Here is a 24,713-nt window from a genome sequence, read left to right as displayed (position 1 = left end):
TATTGTGCCTTGTATTTTTGTCAAGGTTCCCGCGGTGTGATCCCCCCTCTGCTCCCCGCTTCCCGCCGCTGCTCCCTCACGGCCCCGCCCCCTTTCACTTCTGTCAACCCCATTGGCCCCCCGCTCCTGCCTCCCAGCTGCTCCTCCCTCCCACTTGGCCTTAAATGGTCCCCGTGCGGCGTAGGGGAGTGTGACCTGCTCCAGGAAACCCCCATGCTGCACAGCCCACCAGCTGTAGGCGCGGCCCTCCCCCAGTGCCACAGGTCCATCCCTGGCCTCAGGTGCCCCCTCGCTGCTGCTCGGTATTTTCGCCCGTTTTTTTCCGCTTTTTGCCCCTCTGTGCCCAGCTGTCAGTGTCCTGTATTTCTACTGTGATTTACTGTTTAGTGCTTCTTTTTTGTAAATAGGACTATTGCTCCTTGTATTTTTGTCGCGGTTCCCCCAGTGTGATCCCCCCACCACTCCCCGCTTCCTGCCGCTGCTCCCTCACGGCCTGCCCCCTTTCATTTCTGTCAACCCCATTAGCCCCCCGCTCCCGCCTCCCAGCTGCTCCTCCCTCCCACTTGGCCGTAAATGGTGCCCGAGCCGCGTAGGTGAGTGTGACCTGCTCCAGAACACCCTCACGCCACACGGCCCACCAGCTGTAGGCGCGGCCCTCCACCAGCGCCACAGGTCCATCCCTGGCCTCAGGTGCCCCCTCGCTGCTGCTCGCTATTTTCGCCCATTTTTTTCCGCTTTTTGCCCCTCTGTGCCCAGCTGTCAGTGTCCTGTATTTCTACTGTGATTTACTGTTTAGTGCTTCTTTTTTGTAAATAGGACTATTGCGCCTTGTATTTTTGTCATGGTTCCCACAGTGTGATCCCCCCTCCGCACCCCGCTTCCCGCCGCTGCTCCCTTTGCAGCCCCACCCCCTTTCATTTCTGTCAACCCCATTGGCCCCCCCGCTCCCACCTCCAAGCTGCTCCTCCCTCCCACTTCGCCTTAAATTGAACACACGTGCACGCGCAGTGTTCACGTGCAGCAGACGCACCAATTGTGCGCCGAAGGTGCGCCAAAGGCAAGCCCGTCTGCCCCCGTCCGCGTCTGGACCACGCCCAGCGCCAGGACCCCTGGCTCCCTTCGACGCTAGACCACACAACGGACCTACGATGCCGCCACCCTCAACGCACTCAACGCCGGCCGAACCCCCGCCTGCTACCGAGCCACCCGGAAACGCACCCATGGACCCTTCACCTGCCAAGCCTGCAAATTCACCTGTCTCCGGACCAGCACCACACCCGACAAGCCGAGCACCAGCAGCAACCACCTCAAGTGCATCCTGCTCAACACCCGCTCCGTCCACAGACACGCCGTCGAACTCTGGAACCTGCTCGACATAGCATCACCAGACGTTGCCTTCCTCACAGAAACCTGGATGAATGCCTCCTCAGCGCCTGACATCGCCATAGCCATCCCGGATGGATACAAGATCACCCGGAAGGACCGCGTCAACCAAACTGGACCAACCCCGATGACACCTTCACCGCCACCGAACACCTCAACTTCCAGATACACACCGACCCCAAGACCACCCTCAGAGGCACCCTCATCTACAGATCCCCGGGACCACGCTTCCAATTCAACAAAGACATCGTCGACTTCATCAGCCCGCACGCCCTCCCCTCCGCTGACTACATCCTCCTAGGGGACCTCAACTTCCACCTGGAGAACAACAAGGACAGCAACACCACCACCCTGCTGCACAACCTCGCCAACCTCGGACTCAAGCCACTGGTGAACACCCCCACCCACTACGCCGGCCACATGCTTGACCCCGTCTTCTCCTCCAGCAAACACATCTCCTTCAGCCACTGGACTCCATTCGACTGACCACATCTGCATCCGCTTCAACCGCAGAAGGACCACGACCCACCGCCAACCGCAACAGATTCCTCGCAGGAGCTGGATCAAGATCACCCCCGAGCAGCTCGCCACCTCCCTCCGCCAGAATCCTCCTGCCAGCACAACGGACCCCAATGAAGCAGCCAACAACCTCACACAGTGGCTCACCAACTGCGCAGATGACCTTGCACCACTGAAGAACCCTCCCAGCAGACCCAGCCGCAAGAAAGCCCCCTGGTTCACCGACGAACTCAAGATCTCCAAGAAGAACTGCCGCACCCTTGAAAAAGCCTGGCGCCATGACCAGACTACAGACAACATGACGGCCCTCAAGCACGCCACCTGCAAACACCACCAGCTGATCCGCACCACCAAGAAGACAGCATTCAAAGAACGACTGGACAACAACGCCCACAACAGCAAGGAACTCTTCAGCATCGTCAAAGAGTTCTCAAACCCCAGCGCAGGAAACAACGACATCACTCCTTCACAAGACCTCTGCGACTCACTCGCCTCCTTCTTCCACCGCAAGATCGCCGATATACACAACAGCTTCGGCGCACCAACCACGCACCCAACCACCGAACCAATGCCCCCCACCACCACCATCTGCGCCTGGACCCCGGTCAGCACGAAGACACAACACGCACGATGAACACCATCCACTCCGGATCACCAACCGACCCCTGCCCCCACCACGTCTTCAACAAGGCCGACTCCATCATCGCACCCCAACTCCGGGACATCATCAACACCTCCGTCAAACACCGCCACCTTCCTGGAGATCTGGAAGCACGCTGAGCTCAGCGTCCTCCTGAAGAAACCAAGAGCGGACCCCACCGACCTCAAGAAATACCGCCCCATCTCGCTCCTCCCCTTTCCTGCCAAAGTCATCGAGAAGACCGTCAACAGACAGCTTGCCGCCTTCCTCGAGACGAACGGATCCCTCGACACCTCGCAGTCCGGTTTCTGAGCCAACCACAGCACCGAGACCGCCCTCATCGCAGCCACTGACGACATCAGATCCCTGCTCGACAACGGGGAAACAGCGGCCCTCATCCTCCTGGATCTCTCTGCAGCTTTCAACGCTGTCTGCCACCGCACCTCACCTGTACAGCACCTCAACAACATCGGAATCCAAGAGAAGGCACTGGAGTGGATCATCTCGTTCCTCGTACAGAAAATCAGATCCTGCGATCTTTAAGGAATGAATTCCAGTTACTGATTTTTGGGCGAGTCTGTGGGGGTAAGGACCTGTAATGTGTCCCAGAGGTCAACTATTCTCTCCAGATCTAGTGATAATCTGGAGTAGTGTCACTATGTAATGATCAAATAAGTATCAGACATATGCAGCAAAAATTAAAGGTTTTTTACAGTTTATTAGATATCTCCCTTAAGGGTTACATTCTAAAATTAATAAAACACATCATTTTATGATGTACATGCTCATATATTAAAAACAGTAAAAAAACAGTTGACGCGGCGTTTCGGTGTAGTTAAAATGGTGTCACCTTCATCAGGACATTGACATTAACTGCGATCTAAAAATTAGAAAACAATGTTTTAGAAATCTTTACTCTATTACAGTGACACATTGCATTAATTCATTTTGTTTTGTCTCTCCTATGAACAAGGTTTTGATTTTACAAAAATATTTTTATACCCCCACTACATTCGCATCTTTATAAGATAACTAAACAGTCTTCGAAAGTAACATATCTAAGTGGTCATTATTATTTGTTGCCCACATCAAATCGGCAAATACCTTAAACAGAAGATTTTTTTCAGCGGACTTTATAGTTCCATTTTTTTGAAGTTGCGCTGGGTTTCATTTTTGTAATTTCCTCTTGCGGACTGACAAACTTTATATATAAGGAGAGAACACTGAGTGTAATATCTGCAATTTGCTCTCGTTATTAGAATCACTATTGTTAAGGAACTGTCTCGTGTTTACCTTGGTGAGAATATCGGCGTTTAAAATGGGCACGCCGAAGCCACCGTAATGAATTATCATGGAATTATTATGGGATTTGTGGATTCTTTCTTCAATTTAGAATCGCTAGAAAAAGTAAAATAGAAAACAACATTGCAGTCTGGGTTTCTATGTTTAATGCCCTCGTACTGGAAGATTCCTTATTTTTGAGCGTACTCACCGGGTCTAAGTATCGAATATCGTCCGATGGAGAGTATATCTACTTCAGAATCGATAATTTGCTCCTTTACTTGTGCGCCTCTGGGTATAATCAATATATATACTGAGCTCGCTAGGTACGATAAACATATTATTCATACTACTTTGAATCTATTATCACGGTTTCAAAAAGGGGGTGAGCTTCTCAGTTAATATGCCCCTTCTTTTCCCTTGTTCTTAATCCTGACTTGGTGCTATTTTGATGATGGATGATTTATATTCATAGTCAAGTCCCCTCTGTTATAGTTAGGACTTGGATAGGCAGCAAAAACAGGGCTCCATCTCTATGTGAGGGTCGAATCAACCAGGACTCTTTATCTCTAACAGAGGTTTTCTGCAATATTCCTTCACATACCTGTTTCGAAGCATTCGGCCTCCCTGCTTCAGCGTGCCCGTGTCTTCATGGATAATTTTCACATGGCACGAACGGCGCTTTTTATGCTGACTCTGCTTCGAAAGACCCAGAAGTGACTATTTAATCATTCCGATAGTTTCATCGGAGTATTATTTCTGTCCCTTTGGTTATTTCGCGTTTATAAATCTCCCCTGGTTCTATTTATAATTATTTATAATATTATTGGTGTTGATGTTTCACCAATCTGGATAAATCCGAATTCCCTTGGTTCCAACTGTGTGTCGACTGAACCGGAAGTGTATGAATACAAATACCCCGAAAGAAATCTAATTTGTTAAAAAGTTTTAGAGAGTTCCTACGTTATATTTTGTTAAAAAGTTTTAGAGAGTTCCTACGTTATATTTTGTTTCCAGAGTATTATAACCAAGACAATTTAGTTGAAAAATTCAATGTTATTAGGCCGACTTAATTAAGTGACAACGCGGCTGCGCAAATGCGTGTTAATTTCGTAGCGGCCATTTTGGTTTGGTTTGTTTTTACATTCTTAAAACTTGTTGACATAGATCGTCTTAAGCCATACATAGATTGTATCACAGCCAAATGGTTTTTAGGGAATTCCTACTTTGTATTCCATATTTTGTATGATATTACGTCGATTTATTTAAAAATCCCATGTCACTTGGTTCACCTCACCACGCGAACGTGTGTTAATGTCGTGGCGGCCATTTTGACTTGGGAACCCCGCACTCTCCTAGAGTTTGTTTAAAGTTATTCGAAGTATGTGGATTTATGTATATTCAAACTGTGCAAATACCAGAATTGGCAGTGACATTCACAGTACACTAACATAGATATGCAACTTACAGTTATCTAGGCGTGTGTAATTAATGTAATTGTTGTATCCATACATACAAAATAGTAGAAGGACTGTTGTTATCAAAATCACATACAATACAAAAAGTTATTGAGTTCAACGGTAATATTATACAATAATCATTTTACAATCACAATCATTATTGTCTCAACATATCCAGTAGTTACACACAATTTTGATATTCTATGTATGTTCCATCTATGGGCAGCCACAGTGGGTTATCCAATAATCAATAAAATATTTAACAATCTATTTCAGATTTAAGCATAGTTGACCATAGTATTCATTCTATTCTAATCCCTATAAATGCTATCCTCACTATGCATTCTCCAATCCTTGCTATCAACACAGATGACATTATTATGCTCTTATTTGATTGACATTCTATGAGATAATACAGCGCATCATATAATGTTTGAGAGATTGAGATCATATTACAGAATCAGTCTTTCCCATTCCTCTCTATTGTTTAGGCCGGTTCTAAACGTATTGAAAAGGGACATGAAAAACTGTTCTCTCTTTTTTCTCTTGATCTGGGTATTCCCTCCTCTCTTGAGTGACTTCTAAGCCACACCATTCCAAGTCATCAATTTCATTTTTGTGGGTCAACCAGTGATCCACAAGTGGTGCTGTTTGTTTCTTTGTCCTAATTGCTGACTTGTGCTCTGTAATTCGCGTTTTAATTTCTCTCGATGTTTCCCCGATGTAAGCTTTGTTGCACGGGCAAAGAATAAAATAAATCAAATTTTTAGTTCTACAATTAAAGAAACTTTTTATTTTATGAGTGATTCCATTATGTGTTACTGTGTTTAGCTTCATCTGGCAGCCACTGACGACATCAGATCCCTGCTCGACAACGGGAAAACAGCGGCCCTCATCCTTCTGGATCTCTCTGCAGCGTTCAACACTGTCTGCCACTGCACCCTAGTACAGGGCCTCAACAACAGCGGAATCCAAGAGAAGGCACTGGAGTGGATCATCTCGTTCCTCGCCAGAAGAACCCAGAGAGTCCGCCTCCCCCGTTCAGATCCGGGACCACAGAAGTCATCTGCTGCGTACCACAAGGATCATCACTTAGCCCAACCCTCTTCAACATCTACATGAGCCCTCTCGCAGCCATCACACGCAAACACAACCTCAACATCATCTCCTACGCCGACGACACCCAGCTGATCCTCTCCCTCACCAACGACCCCGCCACCGCCAGAACAAGCCTACACAAAGGGATGAAAGACGTCGCCGAATGGATGAAGAACAGCCGCCAGAAACTGAACTCAGACAAGACGGAAATCCTCATCCTGGGATCATCGCCCTCCGCCTGGGATGACTCCTGGTGGCACCCCGCCCTGGGCACCACTCCCAAACCAACGGACCACGCATGCAACCTGGGCTTCATCCTGGACTCCTCCCTCTCAATGACCAGACAAGTCAACACCATCTCATCATCATGCTTCAACACCCTGTGCATGCTCCGCAAGATCTTTCAATGGATCCCCACCGAAACCAGGAAGACGATCACCCAGGCACTCGTCACCAGCCGGCTGGACTACGGAAACACCCTCTATGCCGGAACCACAGCCAAACTTCAGAAAAGACTCCAGCACATCCAGAACACCTCTGCACGACTCGTCCTGGACATCCCCCGACACAGCCATATCCCTGGCCACCTGAGAGACTTGCACTGGCTCCCCGTCAGCAAGAGGATCACATTCAGACTCCTCACCAACGCACAAAAGGCCCTCCACGACCTGGGCCCCAAGTACCTCAACAACCGCCTGACCTTCTACGCGCTCACCCATCAGCTACGATCGTCCAGCCTCGCCCTCGCCACCATACCACGCATCCGCAAAGCCACCGCCGGGGAAAGATCTTTCTCCTACCTGGCAGCCAAGACATGGAACTCCCTCCCGATCCACCTCCGGCTGACCCAGGATATTCTCTCCTTCAGGAAGCTCCTCAAGACTTGGCTCTTCGAGCAGTAACAGACCCCTCCCCCCAGCGCCTTGAGACCCTCCCGGGTGAGTAGCGCGCTATACAAATGCCCATTATTGATTGATTGATTGATTGATAGCACCCAAACGAATACCAGCTTTGCCAAAAAAAGGAAGAGCATGTAGCTTCACAGAATTTCTGGACAAAGACGTCTGGAAAGAATGCATCTCATTTACATGCACCTTAGCAGAACTGGCTCAGGGTCAGCGGGGATTGTTAGACTGTGAAGACAGGATAAACAGGATGAAAGGTATACAACCAGAAAAAACAGTCCAGCAGATATATATGGCCACCAGCAGCTGTAATCACACTAACATGACTCAGGAGCCGGGACGAGTCGTCACCAGGTCTGGTCGGTTTCAATGGCCTTTTCTTTGTCTGTGGCCCATGGGCATACTTAAATTTGCCCCAAGGAGGGTATGAAAGTTGCTACCTAGCATCCATAATTCCACGGATGACCCACTTCACCAAATTAGTGCCAGCAGAAGGGAAAGTGTTGGCACCGCTTAGGGACAAATGACCAGCAGCATGGATTGCCAACCTGTTAACAGGTTTTGTGGTGATGGTCCCAGTAGTATTCAGAATCTATACCTCAGTAAGGGTACACCAGTTATCCAGAATGATCGAGGATCTAGCGGACTCTACAACTGACGCCTCAGGGAATATAACAGAAGAACTCACATCCATGAGGGCTGTTGTAATCCAGAATAGGATTGCTCTAGACATCATTCTGGCCAAAGAAGGAGGATACTGCTCCGTTATTCATCAATTACCTTCTCAGTGCTGTATATTCATACCGGATAACAGTGGGAATATAAATAAAGCAATAGATAAGATAAAGGATATTAAAGATGAGGCACATGGTATACACATGGGAGGCCTGTGGGTAGACATAATGAACTGGTTTGCAGACTGGTGTTCTTGGATACTAAAGGCCATTATAATAGTGGTAGCAGTCCTTTTGACACTATGCCTCCTGGTTAAAATCTGCCTAGCCTGTTGTACAGTCATTTCCAACTCCTGTGCCCGCTGCATACCAAGAGATGATGAACAAAGCTGATTTCTGATTAGCATATGATTTGGTATCAGATGTGGCAATGATGACACGGATATTTTATGATACCAAATGCCTTTGCTTTAAGCCTGTGCCTTTCTTTGTTCTACTTAAAAATTTACACCAGCAAGAATGCACAAAATGGTCACACGTTCCATTTTCTGTGTCGGCTGGCTGCAACGTGCAAAGCAACGCAAGGCTTTCCGAGAACAAGCGTGCAAGCTTCCAGCTAGCTATTGCAAAATTTCACATTTCCTATCAGTGTCAGCGTGACCTGACCAGTCACATCCGTGGCATGCCCACGTATACCAGAAACACATATTTCAACTTTGTGAAAATACCCCAAATCTGCTTTTGCCGATGACACGTGGGCAGCAACACCAGATCGTAGACATATTTCGGGCCTTAGAAGGTATCAACCAGGATTAGCCTTTACTGATTAGTCGAGCAGGACATAGTCTGATCTATGTTACGTATTTTGTGATGCCCATCCTCTAGGGCTTGTATCTATAAAATGTCTCTGCACTGTCATACCAATTGGGCACTCAGTAAGCTTTGCTGAGGTCTCAGTGCTGCACGTTTATTTTGCATTCTGATTGGGTCCCCAATCAATCTTGCAAACTTGTGTGCTGAGAGAGAATTGTTTCAGTGTTGTTATTTATCCTTTATTTTTCAGCTTCAACAGTTGCAGGGGCTGCATACAAGGTCCTCAGCGCCTTTTGCAGCTCAACCTTCCAGGTGAAGCCTTTTGAAGAAAGCCAAAACCCCTTGCAGAAGTCCTTGAACTGGGAATATTGTAACTCTGCTTGAAGGTTTGGCAGGACAGGTCAAGATCGTCACTCTTTTGCAGGAACAGATTCCATTAAAAAAAAGGTTTTTGTAAGACGTTTTATGAAACTTGACTCTTTCCAGAACTTTTAGTCATATACACAAATGAAGGATCAACGATCCATAAATCAACAGGACTAGAATTACAGCCCACACGTGTTTCGCCCCCTAAAGGCTGCCATTCCGCCTGGGGCTTCCTCAGGACTGTACATTCATGAGATTACAAGATGCAAATGAAAATTCTAAATTGATAACATATGTGGAAAAATTGCAACAATGCGGTTGACAGCATACATCACCCATGATAGTGCAGTGTTGGTGCCGTGAGGTGAAATTGAAGGTAAGTACCAGAAGAGGGTTGAGGGAAAATGAAGGGAAGGAAAGTTCTCAAATTAGAATTTTCCTTTGCATGTTGTAATGTACAGCCCTGAGGAAGCCCCAGACCAGACGGCCACCTGTGTTATGTCATCTAATTTAGTTAGAAAATCTTTTGTGTCTCCAACATCTAACATAGATCACCCAAAACAATGTTTAACAATAACACAAATATTCACACACAAAAATATTGCCACTAAAAATCTCAAAAATACCCTAATATCGATAACAAAATTAAAGAACTGCAAAACATTGCAATTATCTTAAATATAAAGAACACTGCCTAAATAACAAAAACACCAATATTAAGGGCCTAATTACGATGTTGGTCGAAGTTGTCTCAGACAAACACTGTTTCATTGAAGGAACCACCCGCCCATAGGTCGGGGGTTCCAAAAGCCCCATTTTCAATGAGAGCTTTTTTGGTGGGCTGAAACCTGTGCAGGAATGTGTAGGCCGAAAGGTAGTGATATTTATGCCTAAATGTGGAGGGCCAGGTGGGAAGGAGGCTCTGCTAGGGGCTCTCAAAGCTAATTTCCAGTTTATGCTGGAAAGGCTGACATGAATTAGGTGTCTGAAACCAACATCATAATCCCGATGGCGTAAACGCCGTCTTTAAGGGATTTTGAGAACTTTTCAACCTGACCGGTCGGAACCTCATTGGATTCACCGGCCCTTTTGAACTTGGACTGCCGTCATCATAATACGGCGGTCGGACTTAAAACCTACCATGTTGGTCGGAAAGCCTCTGACCAGTGGTTGGAGGCTTTTTGACCCACATCGAAATTTGGCGCTAAGTAGCAAAATAAAAGTAATAATACATGCAAAATTAAAAATGTATTAGAATGCTTTTAAATGTATATTTCATAATGAAAAAACGAAATATTTAAATAAAATCATTTTATGAAAACTATAAACAGAAAACATTTATATTTTTATAAAATATATTAAACCAACATAACACAAAAAAATTTTTATAACAATAAACCAATGCTTGAAAACATCCAATAGAACAAGTATATTTTTAAATATAACAGTAACTTAGATAAACTTCAATAAATATGTCCTAACAATGTTAAATATGTATAACAACATATAAATTATAATTAGCATTCAGGTATTAACCTGCTCAAAAAATCAAAACCAAACAAAAAAAAACCAATAAAATTAAAGTTACAACTAATAATCCAATACACTTTCCCAATTACATTTCCACCAAAAAAAGCACATACAAATCTACATTAAATGGCAACAAAAGAACCGACAGTAGAAGAAAGTTACATCCTACCGAACTCCACATTCAGGAAAAGAAGAATCAAATTACCAAAAAGAATTTAAACTCTAAAAAGTAACTAACATATGCTAAATTAATTAAAATTAAATAACACCAACACTCAAACTTAAAAAATAATATAAGGCTCTGCATTGGTTTCCCCAATACAGTGTACTCAAGATATGAAATCCATGTCCTGAGGATGGTCTCCTACACGAAAGAATAGAGACCGAAACGTCGACTGTGGCTTTATCTACCATTGAATGCTCAATTAATTTTGTGATAGGTAGAAAAGCTTTAGCAATTGATGTAGTAAGGACTGTGTAAATTAATGTATTTACCCTTCTACGTTATTGCTGCTCATCTTGTACCCAATATTTTAACTTGATTCAAAAAAGATTAAACACTTTTTGTCTATATACACCCGCTCTTTGCTCTCTCCTTCCACTGATTACTAATAGGTGACAGTTTTTGAATACATGGAATTTCGGTTGTTGCAAAACCAGCACTAGTGGGTTGAAATTACTAAGCCCACACAATTTCATTCTCTAAGTTATTTAAAAAAATATTTGTTTACTAAAATCCCTTGAAGGTACCTTCACCATATCCTACTTTAAGGAGGGCAGTTCTTGTTATCATGAATATTGGGTTCCCTTTTAGTGACTGTTTGTTGGCTGAGAGGAGGGTTAGGGGGTCTGAATTGTCTAGGATGGTTTTTTCTAGGGCTAGCCACGTTGGTGTGTATTTCTGGTTTTGGATTACCCAGTGCCACCCTTGTCTGGCTATGCAGGCTGTCTGAAATGTTCTTAGATCTGCTACATTAAGGCCTCTTAGCTCTTTCCTCAGTCTCAGTTTTTGGAGGGCTATTCTGGGTTTTTTGTTCCTCCAGATGAATTTGTTCAGTACCTGATCTATTCTCGTGTGGAAGTCGTTGGTTAGTGCTAGGGGGAGCATACTGGCCAGGTAGTTTACTATAGGTATAGCCATCATTTTGACTGTTTCTATTCTTCCCCACCAGGTGATAAATGTGGGTGGCCAGTTTTCCAGCAGGCCTCTTATCTTTGTCATTGTCCTCTTTTTGTTTAGGTCCAGGGTGGTTCTGAAATCCTTACCAAAGTTGATTCCTAGGTATTTGATCGATTGTGTTTGCCACACCAGCCCTGAGTCTCCTAGTACTTCTCTGGTCGTGTATACATTCATGGGCATGCACTCTGACTTGTCTCTGTTTAGTTTGTACCCGGAGTGAGAAGCGTAGGTGTCAATGGTGTTCATGAGTACAGGTATGGATACTGTCTGGTCTTCCGTAATTATCAATAAGTCATCTGCGTAGGCCGCCAGTTTTGCCGTGGTTTTATTGATGGATATGCCTGCTATGTTCTCGTTTGTGAGAATGTCTTTGGTCAGTGGGTTCTAGTACTAGTAAGAACAGCAGTAGGGATAGCGGACAGCCCTGTCTAGTCCCTCTTTGGAGGTTGAATGGGACTGAGGTTGTGCCGTTAATGGCAATCTGCGCTTTCAGGTTTTTGTACATGGCCATGACTCTCCTGGCAAACGTATCCCCCAGGTTGTATGCTTGCAGGCATTCTTTTAGGAAGTGCCAAGACACCCTGTCGAAGTCCTTTTCTGCATCAAGTGCGATTGTGACGGCTGGATTGTGTGCGTGTGAGCAGTGTTCTATGACTTGGCAGAGGAGTCTGGTGTTATCGTGGACATCCGGCCTTTCATGTATCCTATTTGTGTATAGCTTATCAGCTGTGGGAGCACAGTGCTCAGCCTTGTTGCTAATATTTTGGCGTATATTTTGCAGTCCAGGTTAATGAGTGATATTGGTCGGTAGTTTTTTGGCCATTGTGGGTCTTTACCCTCCTTCGGAATAACTATAATGTTGGCTTGTGCTATTGTTGCGGTCACTTCACCAGCCATTCCGCAATAGTTGAAGGCTTTGTTAGAGTAGGTATTAGTTGCTCTTGGAATGATTTGTAGAATGGTGCTGTGTATCCATCTGGTCCTGGGGCCTTGTTATCTTTTAGTCCCTTGATGGCTGTCCTAACCTCTAGCGGCTTGAAGTCTAGGCCTAACTCTTTTGCTTCTTCTTCTGTGCTTTTTGGCAGTTTTAAGTTCTCTAGGTAGGCTTTCGTTCGCTTTATGTCTAGTCCCTTATCTTTTTTGTAAAGCTCCATATAGAATTCCCAGAAGGTGCATACAATGTCTACGTGCCAGGTGTGGGATTTGCTTGTGGTGTCTTTGATTGTTGTGACGTTGTGTTGTCTTTGTTTGCACTTGAGGTATGATGTCAGTGATTTACCTGCTCTGTTTGATTCACACAGGTTGATCTCTTTGTACTTTTTTATCCAGATTTGGCATGACAGTTGGCATGATAGTTGAACTGGAGATAAAAACTTTAAATAATAAAGAAAATAGACAGCAAAGGCTGAGCCCAGCAGAAGAGGCACCAAAGGCCAAAGGCCAAGGTTAATTGGCTGAGAGAGACATTGTCTGCCTGCCAAAAGACTAGACTGGCTGTGGCACCCAAAGTCAGCGTATAAACTTCTTCCACAGACACAGCGGAAAGGGGATGTGTGTGAACGACGAAACCAATCCATATGAAATGAACTGATGTACTTGCACTCACTAGTTAAAAAATTTCCGAATGAATGAAGAATTATAGATCCATGGATAAAGTCATGGCGGTGTGATGAACCACCTCCTGAATTGACCAATGAAAATTTGAGTTCTTGCAAATGTTTAAATTATTGTTGGTTGGACATTTAAGTTTTAGGGTATAACTGGGATTGTTGTAAATAAAACTGCGATAATGTTAAGCATTAGCTAAATACATAATATCATAATCTACATGTTGTGTTTTCCCGCTTAAACTCTCGTAATGGTCAGACTCCATTTTGTTTTCATGTCCTCCATCTTGTATGCTACATATTGCCATGTGCCCGCCATGCCCTGCCAAATTTTTGGCCGGGATGGCGGCGGTGGTGATTCCCCTGGTCAATCCCATCCTCAATGCCTCCTTGAGGGAGGGGAGTGTCCCTCGCACCTGGAAAAGGGCGATGGTAATCCCCCTCCTGAAAAAGCCTGGTCTTGATGCCGAGGTTTTGGCCAACTATAGGCCAATTTCACTTCTCCCGGCTCTGCCCAAGATCAATGAGAAACATGTCCATGGTGTCTTGTCGAGCTTTTTAGAAGACAACAATCTGCTCCATCCATCCCAATCCGGATTCCGTCCTAATTCAGCACGGAAACGGCGTTGTTGGAGGTCTCGGAGATCATCAGGGAGACCTTGGATGTTGGTGGCAAGGCCATGTTAGTCATGTTGGACCTGTCGGCGGCCTTTGACACCGTCCCCCATGAGGCGCTCCTCGCCAGGCTTTATGACACCGGCATTAGGGGGACGGTGCTCAAATGGTTCACATCCTTCCTTGAAGGCCGCCACCAGACGATCTGGGTCTCTCAGAGCTCCGCCGAGATTCCGCCATTGGGAGTCGGGGTTCCACAGGGCTCTGTGTTGAGCCCATCGTTGTTTAACATCTTTATGTCCCCTCTGGCGGCGGCGGTGGAGGCATATGGGGCCCAGATCGTGTCCTACGCCGACGACACGCAACTCCTCTTCACGTGCGGTAAAGACCAGGCATGGGACGGAGAGAGTATTCGGGGCTGTCTGGGAATGGTCTTCGACTGGTTCCAGCAGAACAGTCTGAAGGCCAATTCCAGTAAGTCAGAGGTCTTATTCTTTGGCTGTGTCACCGATCCTGAGTGGCGGCAATGGTGGCCATCTGACATGTGTCCTCCTGCACAGTCATCACTGATTGCCAAAAACCTTGGTGTCAAGCTTGACAACAAGCTCTCATTGAGAACTCATGTCCTCGGTCTGGTCGGCACCTGTTTCGGCATCTTGAAGATGCTATGCAAGTTCTTTCCATTGCTGTCTGTGGAGCATAGGCGGATTACCATGCAGGCGCTCATTGGATCCAGGTTGGATTACGCCAATGCCCTCTTTCTTGGCCTCCCTGATTATTTGATCCAGCGCCTGCAGGTGGCACAAAACTCTGCTGCCCGCGCCATCTTTGGCCTACATAGGCGAGCACGTGCTTCTGGGTTGTTGCAGACGCTCCACTGGCTACCCATCCAGAAGCAGATTATATTTCAATCTTTGACGTTGCTGCACAAAGCATTGCATGGCTCAGGCGCTGGGTACCTGCAGCGGAGGCTGGCGTTTTATCGCCCAGCCCGCTCACTGCGGTCTGAATCTCTTTTCACTGCTGTGGTTCCCCGTGTGAGGAAGGCCCGCACTGGGGGCGCTCTTTCAGCTTCAAGGCACCCCAGCTGTGGAATTCGCTCCCACTGGCGCTACGCAGTACCTCCAATCTGCTCCAGTTCAGGAAGAGCCTGAAGATTTGGCTTTTTAATCTTTAGTTTTTGTCGGGTGGGCCTTTTCTTTTTCTTGCATCTGCTTTTCATTGTTATGTTGTTATTCACTGAGCTGCTTGTGGAAAGTGCCGGGACACTCTTTTAGAGTAGCCGTGCGCTATATAAACTTATTATGACATAACATTATAACATGTACCGAGTCCTACCTCTTCGCTAGTCGCTCTTAAGATCTGCCCGGCAACAGTCTATAAATAAACCCCTTTGTGCGTCTAGCGCATGCTCAGAAAGATTCTCATCTGTATTTAATCAGCGTGGATAGGAATGTGCTTTTTCGCTGGCCTCAAGAACCGTTAACTCCACCCATATATTGATCATGTTCAGAAATGTCCATATATGGTCGTAAATCATGCTTTGTGTTGTACCCGCCTACTTATGAACCTCTTCTTTGTGTATAAAAGGGGGCTATGTGCTTGAGTTCTGTGTGCTACCCAGTACAATGCTGTAGAGTGTTGTGTAGGCTGTAGGACCACCTTTAAAAGTTTATTAAACTATGTTTTTGTATTTTCAGTTTCTGTGCCAATTTCTTTCTATAGTCTGAGGACTTTGTGCACAGAAGGGCGAACCCTTTGCACTAACGGGCCTTGCAGAGGCTTGTACTTATCAATTGGCGCCCGACACGTGGGGCTTATCGGCGACTCGGATGCTTGAAGGACTGGTAGTGATGAAGGATTGGAACCTTGGCGGGGACGTGATCACTGCCAGCGGCGTCTTTAGTCCTGGCATCCCGAGGTTTTCTTCCTTCCCTTCTGATCTGACCATCTGGGTGGCGCCGGTCCTCGACTGAGACCTCTTCTGTCGGTTTGTAGTGCAGTGGCCATTTGGGCGAATTTGGAACTTGGCAGTTGGAATCTGGACGCTCTGGATTGGTAAGAACCGTTGTACGGTACTTGCTACGAGATTTTGGTAGTCTGGCTTGGCAAGGCAGTTTTAGGATACGCTTGCTGTGGCTAATTTGTTTGGTGTGACTAGTCATATTAGGTTTTGGATTTGGGTTATATGCGTTGCAACACATATAGGCAGGTAATGTGGAGATATTTCTCCTGAACTTTGGATTTCAGCTACGCAACGTTTGAAGTGCCATTTTGATTATAATATTGCATATTTTGCATTATTTCTGACATGCCTGCTTCTAGCGCACTCCGTAAGCGGTGCTGCTGTTTTGGAAGTGACCGGTTAAGACTTGAGGAATCACAGCTGGCTCCCCCAGAGGGGACACCCAATAGGCACATGTATGTGAAGTTTGGTCTTTCCCCTATAATGTACAGCACATTGTGGAGGAAATACACATAAAAGGATCCTGAGTTACGTGGCCCTTGTATTGATCATTTGATTAGCGTAAAATTGAGTATGCGGAACAGTGTATGTGTAAGCGACGAGCGAGGCAAGATGTGTTTGAATGTGTGCGTATGTGGGTGAAAGAAGTGTGTGAGCGTGATAAACGTGAAAAAAGCGCTGATTGAAAAAGAACAACGAAAGAGTGAGTGTGAGAAAGCGCAAGAGTCAAGAAAGCGTGAAGCAAAGGAATTGGAAGAAAAACAGGAAAAGGAACGCAGATTGCAGATATCTGGCCAGTATGCTGTTTGACAGCCTCTGTATCCTGTCCTTAATAAAACTGATGATGATTTTTCGTTATTAGATCGTTCTCCGCCCCCGTCCGCTGGCCCGTCTGCACCGAGAGGGGGAGGTGAGGATTCTGGATCGCCCGCAGAGAAGGTAGACACACGGTTTATGTTGTCGAACGCTCGTATTACTGACCTTCGAAAGATCACTCATCGAGTACTTACGGCTACTGTTTCTTTTCCTGAGTTAATGCAGTTTCTTGAAGGATGGCAGGATAGGGAGAAACTATATTTTACGGAATCTCTTTCTGATGAAGTGATTACATCTTTTCGGAAATATTCCGATGTTCTTGAACCTGATGATGTGGTGTCAGACTCTAAAGAATTACGTAAAGGTCTTTTTCTTCCTTCCCAGGTGCCCGACGCGGTTCAACTAATGTTTACGTTGCGGGACGAGATGTTTCAGCTACGAGAAAAAGCTCGCCAAAAGAAAGTGGAGGAGGAGCAAACGAATCTGAGCGGTGGCGGGAAGCAGTCACCTATATTTCATTCAGATAAGATCAAGCTATTGCATGTTAAGCCTGTGTGAGAGGTAGCGCCTTTGTATGTTCCTCCTAAAGGAGCAGGTACTAGTTTGGATACAGCTTCTGCTGATGATAGAGGGTATTTCATTTATAATTGGGTTTACACCTCCTGGAATAGAGCAGATGTGATGGCATTAAAAGCTGCATTACCCGATCCACAAAAGAATCCTGCCGCCTTTTATGAGGAAGTTGAGGGGGCACTAAATTCTTGTACTATGACATTAGCAGATATTGATTTATTTTTTGGGCTTATATTACCCCCTGATATGTGGAGGTCTGTGCGGAAAGTAGATGATCTTGTAACCTTTAAAGCAAAATGGGCGCATCTAGAGGATGAGGATAGAGAAAGGAAACCTGCGCAGAAGCTACCCCAGTTGATTTTAGACCTTCCGGCTGCCATTTTGACCAAACTAAAAATGATTATTGGACTATGTTAGCGTCGTGTAAGCAAAAGGTACATGAATCAGTTTCAGATTTCTTTACACGGTTTGAGGAAACTTTTCATGATTTTAGCGGTCAGTCGCTTACGGACGACACGGGCCGACATCTTTTTGTTGATAAGTATGTTTCCAATTTATTACCAGGAGTGGCAGCTCGGTTAAAAGCGAGTGAAAGCTCTTGGAAGACTTCGTCTCTGGCATCCCTCCTGACGATGGCTCAGTATTATGAGCGTCAGGAATTAGAAGCTAAGGGTAATGAAGAAAAGAAGTCTAAAGATTAGAAAACAAATGTTATGTTAGCACAAGTGTATGGACCGCCCCATGGAGGTACCGACAGGGGTGGTCGAGGATCTTATGGTTCTTCTTTTGTCCGTCCGGACCTGGCTAGGGATCAATGTGCGTATTGTAAGCAGATGGGCCATTAGGCTAAGGAGTGTCCCTTGTTGCGTGCGCAGCGGCAAGGACGTGGTCAAGGACCAAAGAGAAATTGTGGGGGCTTTTCTGGCCCTAGGGGAAATTCGAATGATCGTGCTAGGTTTGATTCTAATATGCGACCACAAGATGGGTCTAATGTTTTTGATCGACGAAATCAGTGGCAAATATCTGATTACGAACGCTCTGAATATCATGATTCACAGTATGCATAGGATTGCGTAGGATGGGGTAAGGAATCAGTTGAAGTGCGAGTAGATCAGAGGGGTCCTTATGTTACAGCACACGCTTTGGGTTCTACTGATCGGTTTCTGGTTGATACAGGAGCTACTCTTAGCGCTTTGTCTAAACAATTGGTTCCGAGGGCTCCCCTGTCTGGCTTAATGATTACATCGATAGGGTTCGATGGAACACCTTCTCTTAGCCCATTGTCACAACCTCTTGTAGGTAGATAAGTTTGCTGCACCATGTTAATTTTTGCTCTCCCCAAACACGCCTGATAATATTGTGGGTTTGGATATGCTCAAGCATTTCAGAGCCACAATACGTTGCTCCCCTGAAGGAGTACGTGTTATTTTGAATGACAACTATCCGACAATGGAGAGGGTGTGTACGGTTAATGAGGACACTGCATTGGCCTCTTTACCTCGTACTTTGTGGGCTACCTCAGATACTGATGTGGGACAGATGGTCATCCCCCTGGTGCAGATTAGAGTAAAGGAGGGAGCTGTGTTGCCACGCCTACCTCAATATCGTATTTCACAGGAGGGGGAGGAGGCGCTTACACAGATTGTGCAGGATCTCATTAAAGTGGGGGTAGTAGAAGAGTTCCATACAATGTTTGTAACAGTCCTATCCTACTGATTCCGAAGAAAGACACTGACACTAGGATTTATCGATTTATTATCGATTTGAGGGAGGTGAATAAGATAGTGATACCTCAATACCCAGTGGTTTCTGACATTACGACACTTCTTACTCTGGTTCCACCAACTGCGACCACGTTCTCCATTATAGACTTGAAAAACGCTTTCTTCTCGATCCCTATTCATCCTGGTAGCCGATATCTTTTCGGCTTCACTTTGAATAATCGATCGTATAGATTTTGTAGAGTTCCTCAAGGCTATACTGAGAGTCCTAGTATCTACAGTCAAGCGTTGAAACGACAATTGAATTCTTTTGTTCTGCCTGAAGGTGTGGTGCTTATACAATATGTTGATGACATCTTGTTGGCGGCCGATACCCCCGAGCAATGTGTGAAGTGTATATTGTCTTTGCTTTCCTTTTTGGTATCACACAATCACAAAGTATCAAAGAAGAAACTGCAATATTGTAGACCTAAGGTAACCTACTTAGGTCACCTTTTGTCTAAGGAGGGGCGTGCTCTCACATCGGATCGTATTCAACTAATTTTGGACACACCAGCACCTTCCACACAGAAAGATGTTCGAGCATTTTTGGGTCTTACTTCTTTTTGTAGGCAGTGGATACTGGGTTTTTCACACATAGTTAAACCACTGTTGGCACTTTTGACGAAAGACACTCCAATTCAATCTTCCCTGGACAGATGAGTGTGAGAATGCTTTCCAGCAATTGCGACAGGCCCTTTGTTCAGCACCAGTGTTAGGCACCCCTGATTACATGAAGCCTTTTACATTGTATGTACATGAAAGAGATGGATGTGCATTATCAGTTTTAGTGCAGATGCACGGTGATAAGCAGCGTCCTTGCGCATACTTCTCGGCAGTACTTAATCCTGTTGCTCGAGCGTTACCTGGGTGTTTTTGCTCGGTTGCAGCGACAGCTGTGTCAATACGCCAGAGTGAGGGGATCGTGTTATCTCATAAGTTGTTGGTGTTGGTCCCCCATGCTGTTGATTCTCTATTGAATCAGACAAAGACGCAGCATTTAACTAGCGCTCGTCTAACAGGATATAAGCTGACGCTGTTGGCTCCTCATATTACAATGAAGAGATGTGCAACACTAAACCCAGCCACGTTGTTGCCATTTCCGGCGACTCAGCCTGAGGCGCAGGAAATACACAATGCATTTTTGTGACTGAGGAACAGACAAAAGGTCGTATTGATTTGCAGGACACATCCTTTATGTATGTAGATGGAGAGCTGTGGGTGGATGGGTCTTGCCTGAAGTTACCAGATGAAACTACCTGAGCAGCTTATGCAATTATATTCCTACATACAATAGTGGAGACAGCACGCATACCGCAGAAATCAGCTCAGGCAGCGGAACTGATAGCATTGACACGAGCATGTGAGCTTATTGCAGGGTTATGCGTGAATGTTTACACGGACAGCCGCTATGCTTTTGGAGTAGCGCACGATTTCGGCCTGCTCTGGAAGGAAAGGGGCTTTTTGACATCACATGGAGCACAGATAATGTATGGAGAATTAGTACATAATCTTTTGACTGCATTGACTTATCCAAAGAAGATAGCTATAGTGAAGTGCAGCGCACACAAGAAAGTAACAGATAAAGTGGGAGAAGGAAATGCTTTTGTAGATCGAGTAGCACGTGAAACTGCGATGCAGCCTGACTCCACTTCAATGTACGTTGTGAAGTCACAAGCTGAGCGATGGCACGATGCTAGGAAGGAAGTACTAGAGATACAGAGGACCGCTTCTGATAAAGAGCGGGAGCAATGGTCCAAGGATGGAGAATTGAATGATGACGGTTGTTGGAGAAATAAGCAGATGGATAAGTGGAAGTTACCCATAGCTTTGTAAATGTAAATGTAAATGTATTTGAGCTTGTAAAGCGCACTGCTACCCGTAGGTTTCCTGGCGCTGTATAACGCTGGGGAACCCGTCCTGGCTTTCCTTGTGAGATGGTCCCTATTGGGCACCCCCAAGGTGAAGCCAGGCATTCCTGGCATTGACGGGGCTGTTTGTGGAGATTAAGCAAGATATTGCCCAGAGTTGCTGAGTGGAACCCATGGTTAGAGTGGCACCGAAGGCGAGATTTATCGAGCCCGCTGATATTGGCCCAACACCCTGCCGCGCCGGGAATTGAACCCTGGTCCCTGGCCGACCTCTGTTTCTGGGACTGCTGCCTCTAACCAGTGAGCCACACTACTCCACGTACTTTCGTATAACCTATGGTTCAGATGGCACATGGGCTAGCACATGTTGGGGCTTCAGCAATTGTGAAATTGCTTACACAAGTTTGGGAGCATCCAGAGATTGCTAGCACGGCTAAGAGAGTAGTACAGACCTGCATGATTTGTCTTAAGTACAATCCAGGAATAGGGACACGAACTCCAGCAGGAGGATTTGCAACACCTACTGCACCTTTTGAAGTTTTGCAAATGGATTATATTAAGCTGGAACGCTGCAATAATCTGAAATATGTCCTAGCTGTGGTTTGTGCATTCAGCAAATGGATTGAAGCATACCCTACGAAAGACAATACTGCAATTACTACGGCAAAGGTGCTATTGAAGGAATTCTTTCCTCACTATGGTGTTTGTAGATTGTTGTGGAGTGACAACGGGCCTCATTTTATAGCGGACGTTTTCAAGTATGTCCTGAAAGGATTGCGAATAAAACAGAAATTCCATGCAGTGTTCCACCCACAGTCAGCAGGCTTGCTGGAAAAGTACAATGGTACTTTAAAGCTTAAAATAGCGAAGGTACAAGCTTCTACTTTTCTGACTTTGCCAGATGCTCTGCCTTTGGCATTATTGTCTATCAGATCAGTACCACATTCTCGAACAGGTATCACTCCTTATAAGATCGTATTTTGGCGTCCCATGAATATATGGAGAGTGCCCAAGCCAAGCTCAGTGTATGATGTACCTTGTGTTTTAATGAATTACTATTTGGCACAATTAACTGACAGTTTGGTTTCTATTTATCAACAGGTTCGAGAAGCACTCCCTGACCGGTCCACAGGTGAAGGCCATAATCTCCGGCCAGGAGATTTCGTCCTTATAAAATCATTCGAGAGGTCGAGCAGTCTGGAGCTGAGGTGGTGTGGTCCCAAGCAGGTTCTCCTTGCAAAGAGAACAGCTGTCCGAGTCACCAACCGGAAGAACTGGATCCATTCCGTACATTGTCGGAAGGTGCAACCCGGACTGGTGGAGTCTTCTGTATTGACCGGCTATCGAGAAATCCTGACTGCGGAGAAAGGCCGTGCTGTGGTACCTGACGAATCTGAGGAGTTCTTCCCGGACCCAACAGTTCCTGGAGTGAGGAGATACAATCTACGACAATGGAAAGAGCCAGCAGTTGTGTTATAAGTTGTCAGAACAGCCCCTAGGTTAGTGAAACAGAGAGCCGATGAGGCAAGGGGGGGGATCAGCCCTGCATTAGTGTAGTGACACCCGTCTTGGCCCGCTGGTGAAGAAAACAACGGCTGCCTAGGGGGAAGAGTTCTGACAACCCTTTTTAGTTTCAGGAAGATATTGCTTGTACATTTGTTCAAATGGAGAAAAAGAAGATTTTTTGTGCCATAGGGTCCATTGCTGTTGTAGCAGTTGTTGCTACAATCACGTGGTTTGTTGAGGATGCAATTCCTGCCCGTGAGTTGTATGTTGTTTCCAACCCAGTGCTGGATGAGCATTTCTTTTATACGCTTCCATATCAAGAGTTGTAACATCGACAGTCATATTTGAATAACACTTTCATCCAGATGCTGCAACAAACCCATGTTGCTACTAATGCAACAAACTGTTGGATATGTGGTATGATTCAGCACATCAGAAGAAAGGGGGGACACCGTTCATACCTCTTTCTCTCATAATAGCTCGTGTCGAGCATGGTACACTTTGCTTTTTGCTACGAGAAAGCCTACAGTGGGCAGACTGCTTTTTAGACTGAATAAAGAATGCCATCAGGACAAAGAAGACTATCCACAAGCCAATGGAACTATATGGGAGCGGGAAGAGTATCGACCGGACAATGATTCAACTCCCTATATTTTCACGAACACTAGAGACATTGTTGGAAATGAGAAATTTTTTATTTCAGTGGCCCAAGCACAAGCAGATTTACGTGTTCAGAGTGTAGGTTATATCCCTGTAGGTGTTGGCGACTGTATTATCATGCTGAATATTGATGGTCTGAATAACAGCACATTTTTGACTTCTCACAACACATATTTTGTATGCGGTAATAGAGGTTATTACCCATTACCAGCCAGATGGTCTGGAGTGTGTTATGTAGCATTTTTACTGCCGTCTGTATTCCTAGCACCTGCATCATATCATAAAGACTTGAAATTATTGAATAATGTAACTGTAAATAGATACAAGCAAACTCTGTCTATTGACAATGTAGATCAAACTGACACTAGTTTGCAACAATATATAGATTTTAATTTAGGTTTATTTTTCTTTGTTGGAGCTGCCCTGAATAGTAGAAAAATACGACGATTAACTAGAGTTGTAAGCCGTAACAAATCAAACTGCTGCAGCTCTTGGAAATCTTACTGAAGAGCTGCAAATTACTAGAATTGTAGTGTTACAAAACCGAATGGTTTTGGACGTTATGTTAGCAGATAAAGGTGTTGTTTATAGAATTATTGGAAGTAGCTGCTGTGTATTTATTCCTGACCACACTCCTTCTGTTTACAAAGCAATCAATAAATTACGTAAGATCGCTGCTGATATACATGTCGAAACTGGATCATGGACATTTTCAAGTTGGTTCTGGACTCTGATCTCCACATGGGGCTGGAAAGTTCTTACTGGCCTTTGTATAATTGTTGCAATAATTTTTACATGTTGTGTATGTATCCAATGTAGTCCAATGATATGTTCCTTATGTGTTTCATTTTGTGTACCTAATAAAAGAGCCGTCACTGAGGCTGTCCACCAAAAAAGCATGACTAGAGAGATAGCTGAAATGATGAGCATCAATATTAATGATGAGTATTTAGATTATCCCAGGAAAACAAATGTCTTCAGCTAATGCTGAAAGGGTCGTCTGTTGTAAATCAAACAGCGATAATGTTAAGCATTAGCTAAAGACATAATATCGTAATTCACATGTTGCGTTTTCCCGCTTAAACTCTCATAACGGTCAGACCCCATTTTGTTTTCATGTCCTCCATCTTGTATGCTACATATTGCCATGTGCCCCCCATGTGACGAGTCCTACCTCTTCGCTAGTTGCCCTTAAGATCTGCCCGGCAACAGTCTATAAATAAACCCCTTTGTGCGTCTAGCGCAAGCTCAGTAAGAGTCACATCTGTCTTTAATCAGCGTAGATATGAATGTGCTTTTTCGCGGGCCTCAAGAACCGTTAGCTCCACCCATGTATTGATCATGTTCAGAAATGTCCATATATGGTCGTAAATCAGGCTTTGTGTTGTACCGGCCTACTTATGAACCTCTTCATTGTGTATAAAAGGGGGCTATGTGCGTGAGTTCTGTGTGCTACCCTGTACAATGCTGTAGAGTGTTGTGTAGGCTGT

Source organism: Lissotriton vulgaris, chromosome 6, assembly GCF_964263255.1.
Source record: "Lissotriton vulgaris chromosome 6, aLisVul1.2, whole genome shotgun sequence".
In the NCBI taxonomy this organism is placed as follows: Eukaryota; Metazoa; Chordata; class Amphibia; order Caudata; family Salamandridae; genus Lissotriton; species Lissotriton vulgaris.
Note: the sequence above shows the minus strand (reverse complement) of the source record.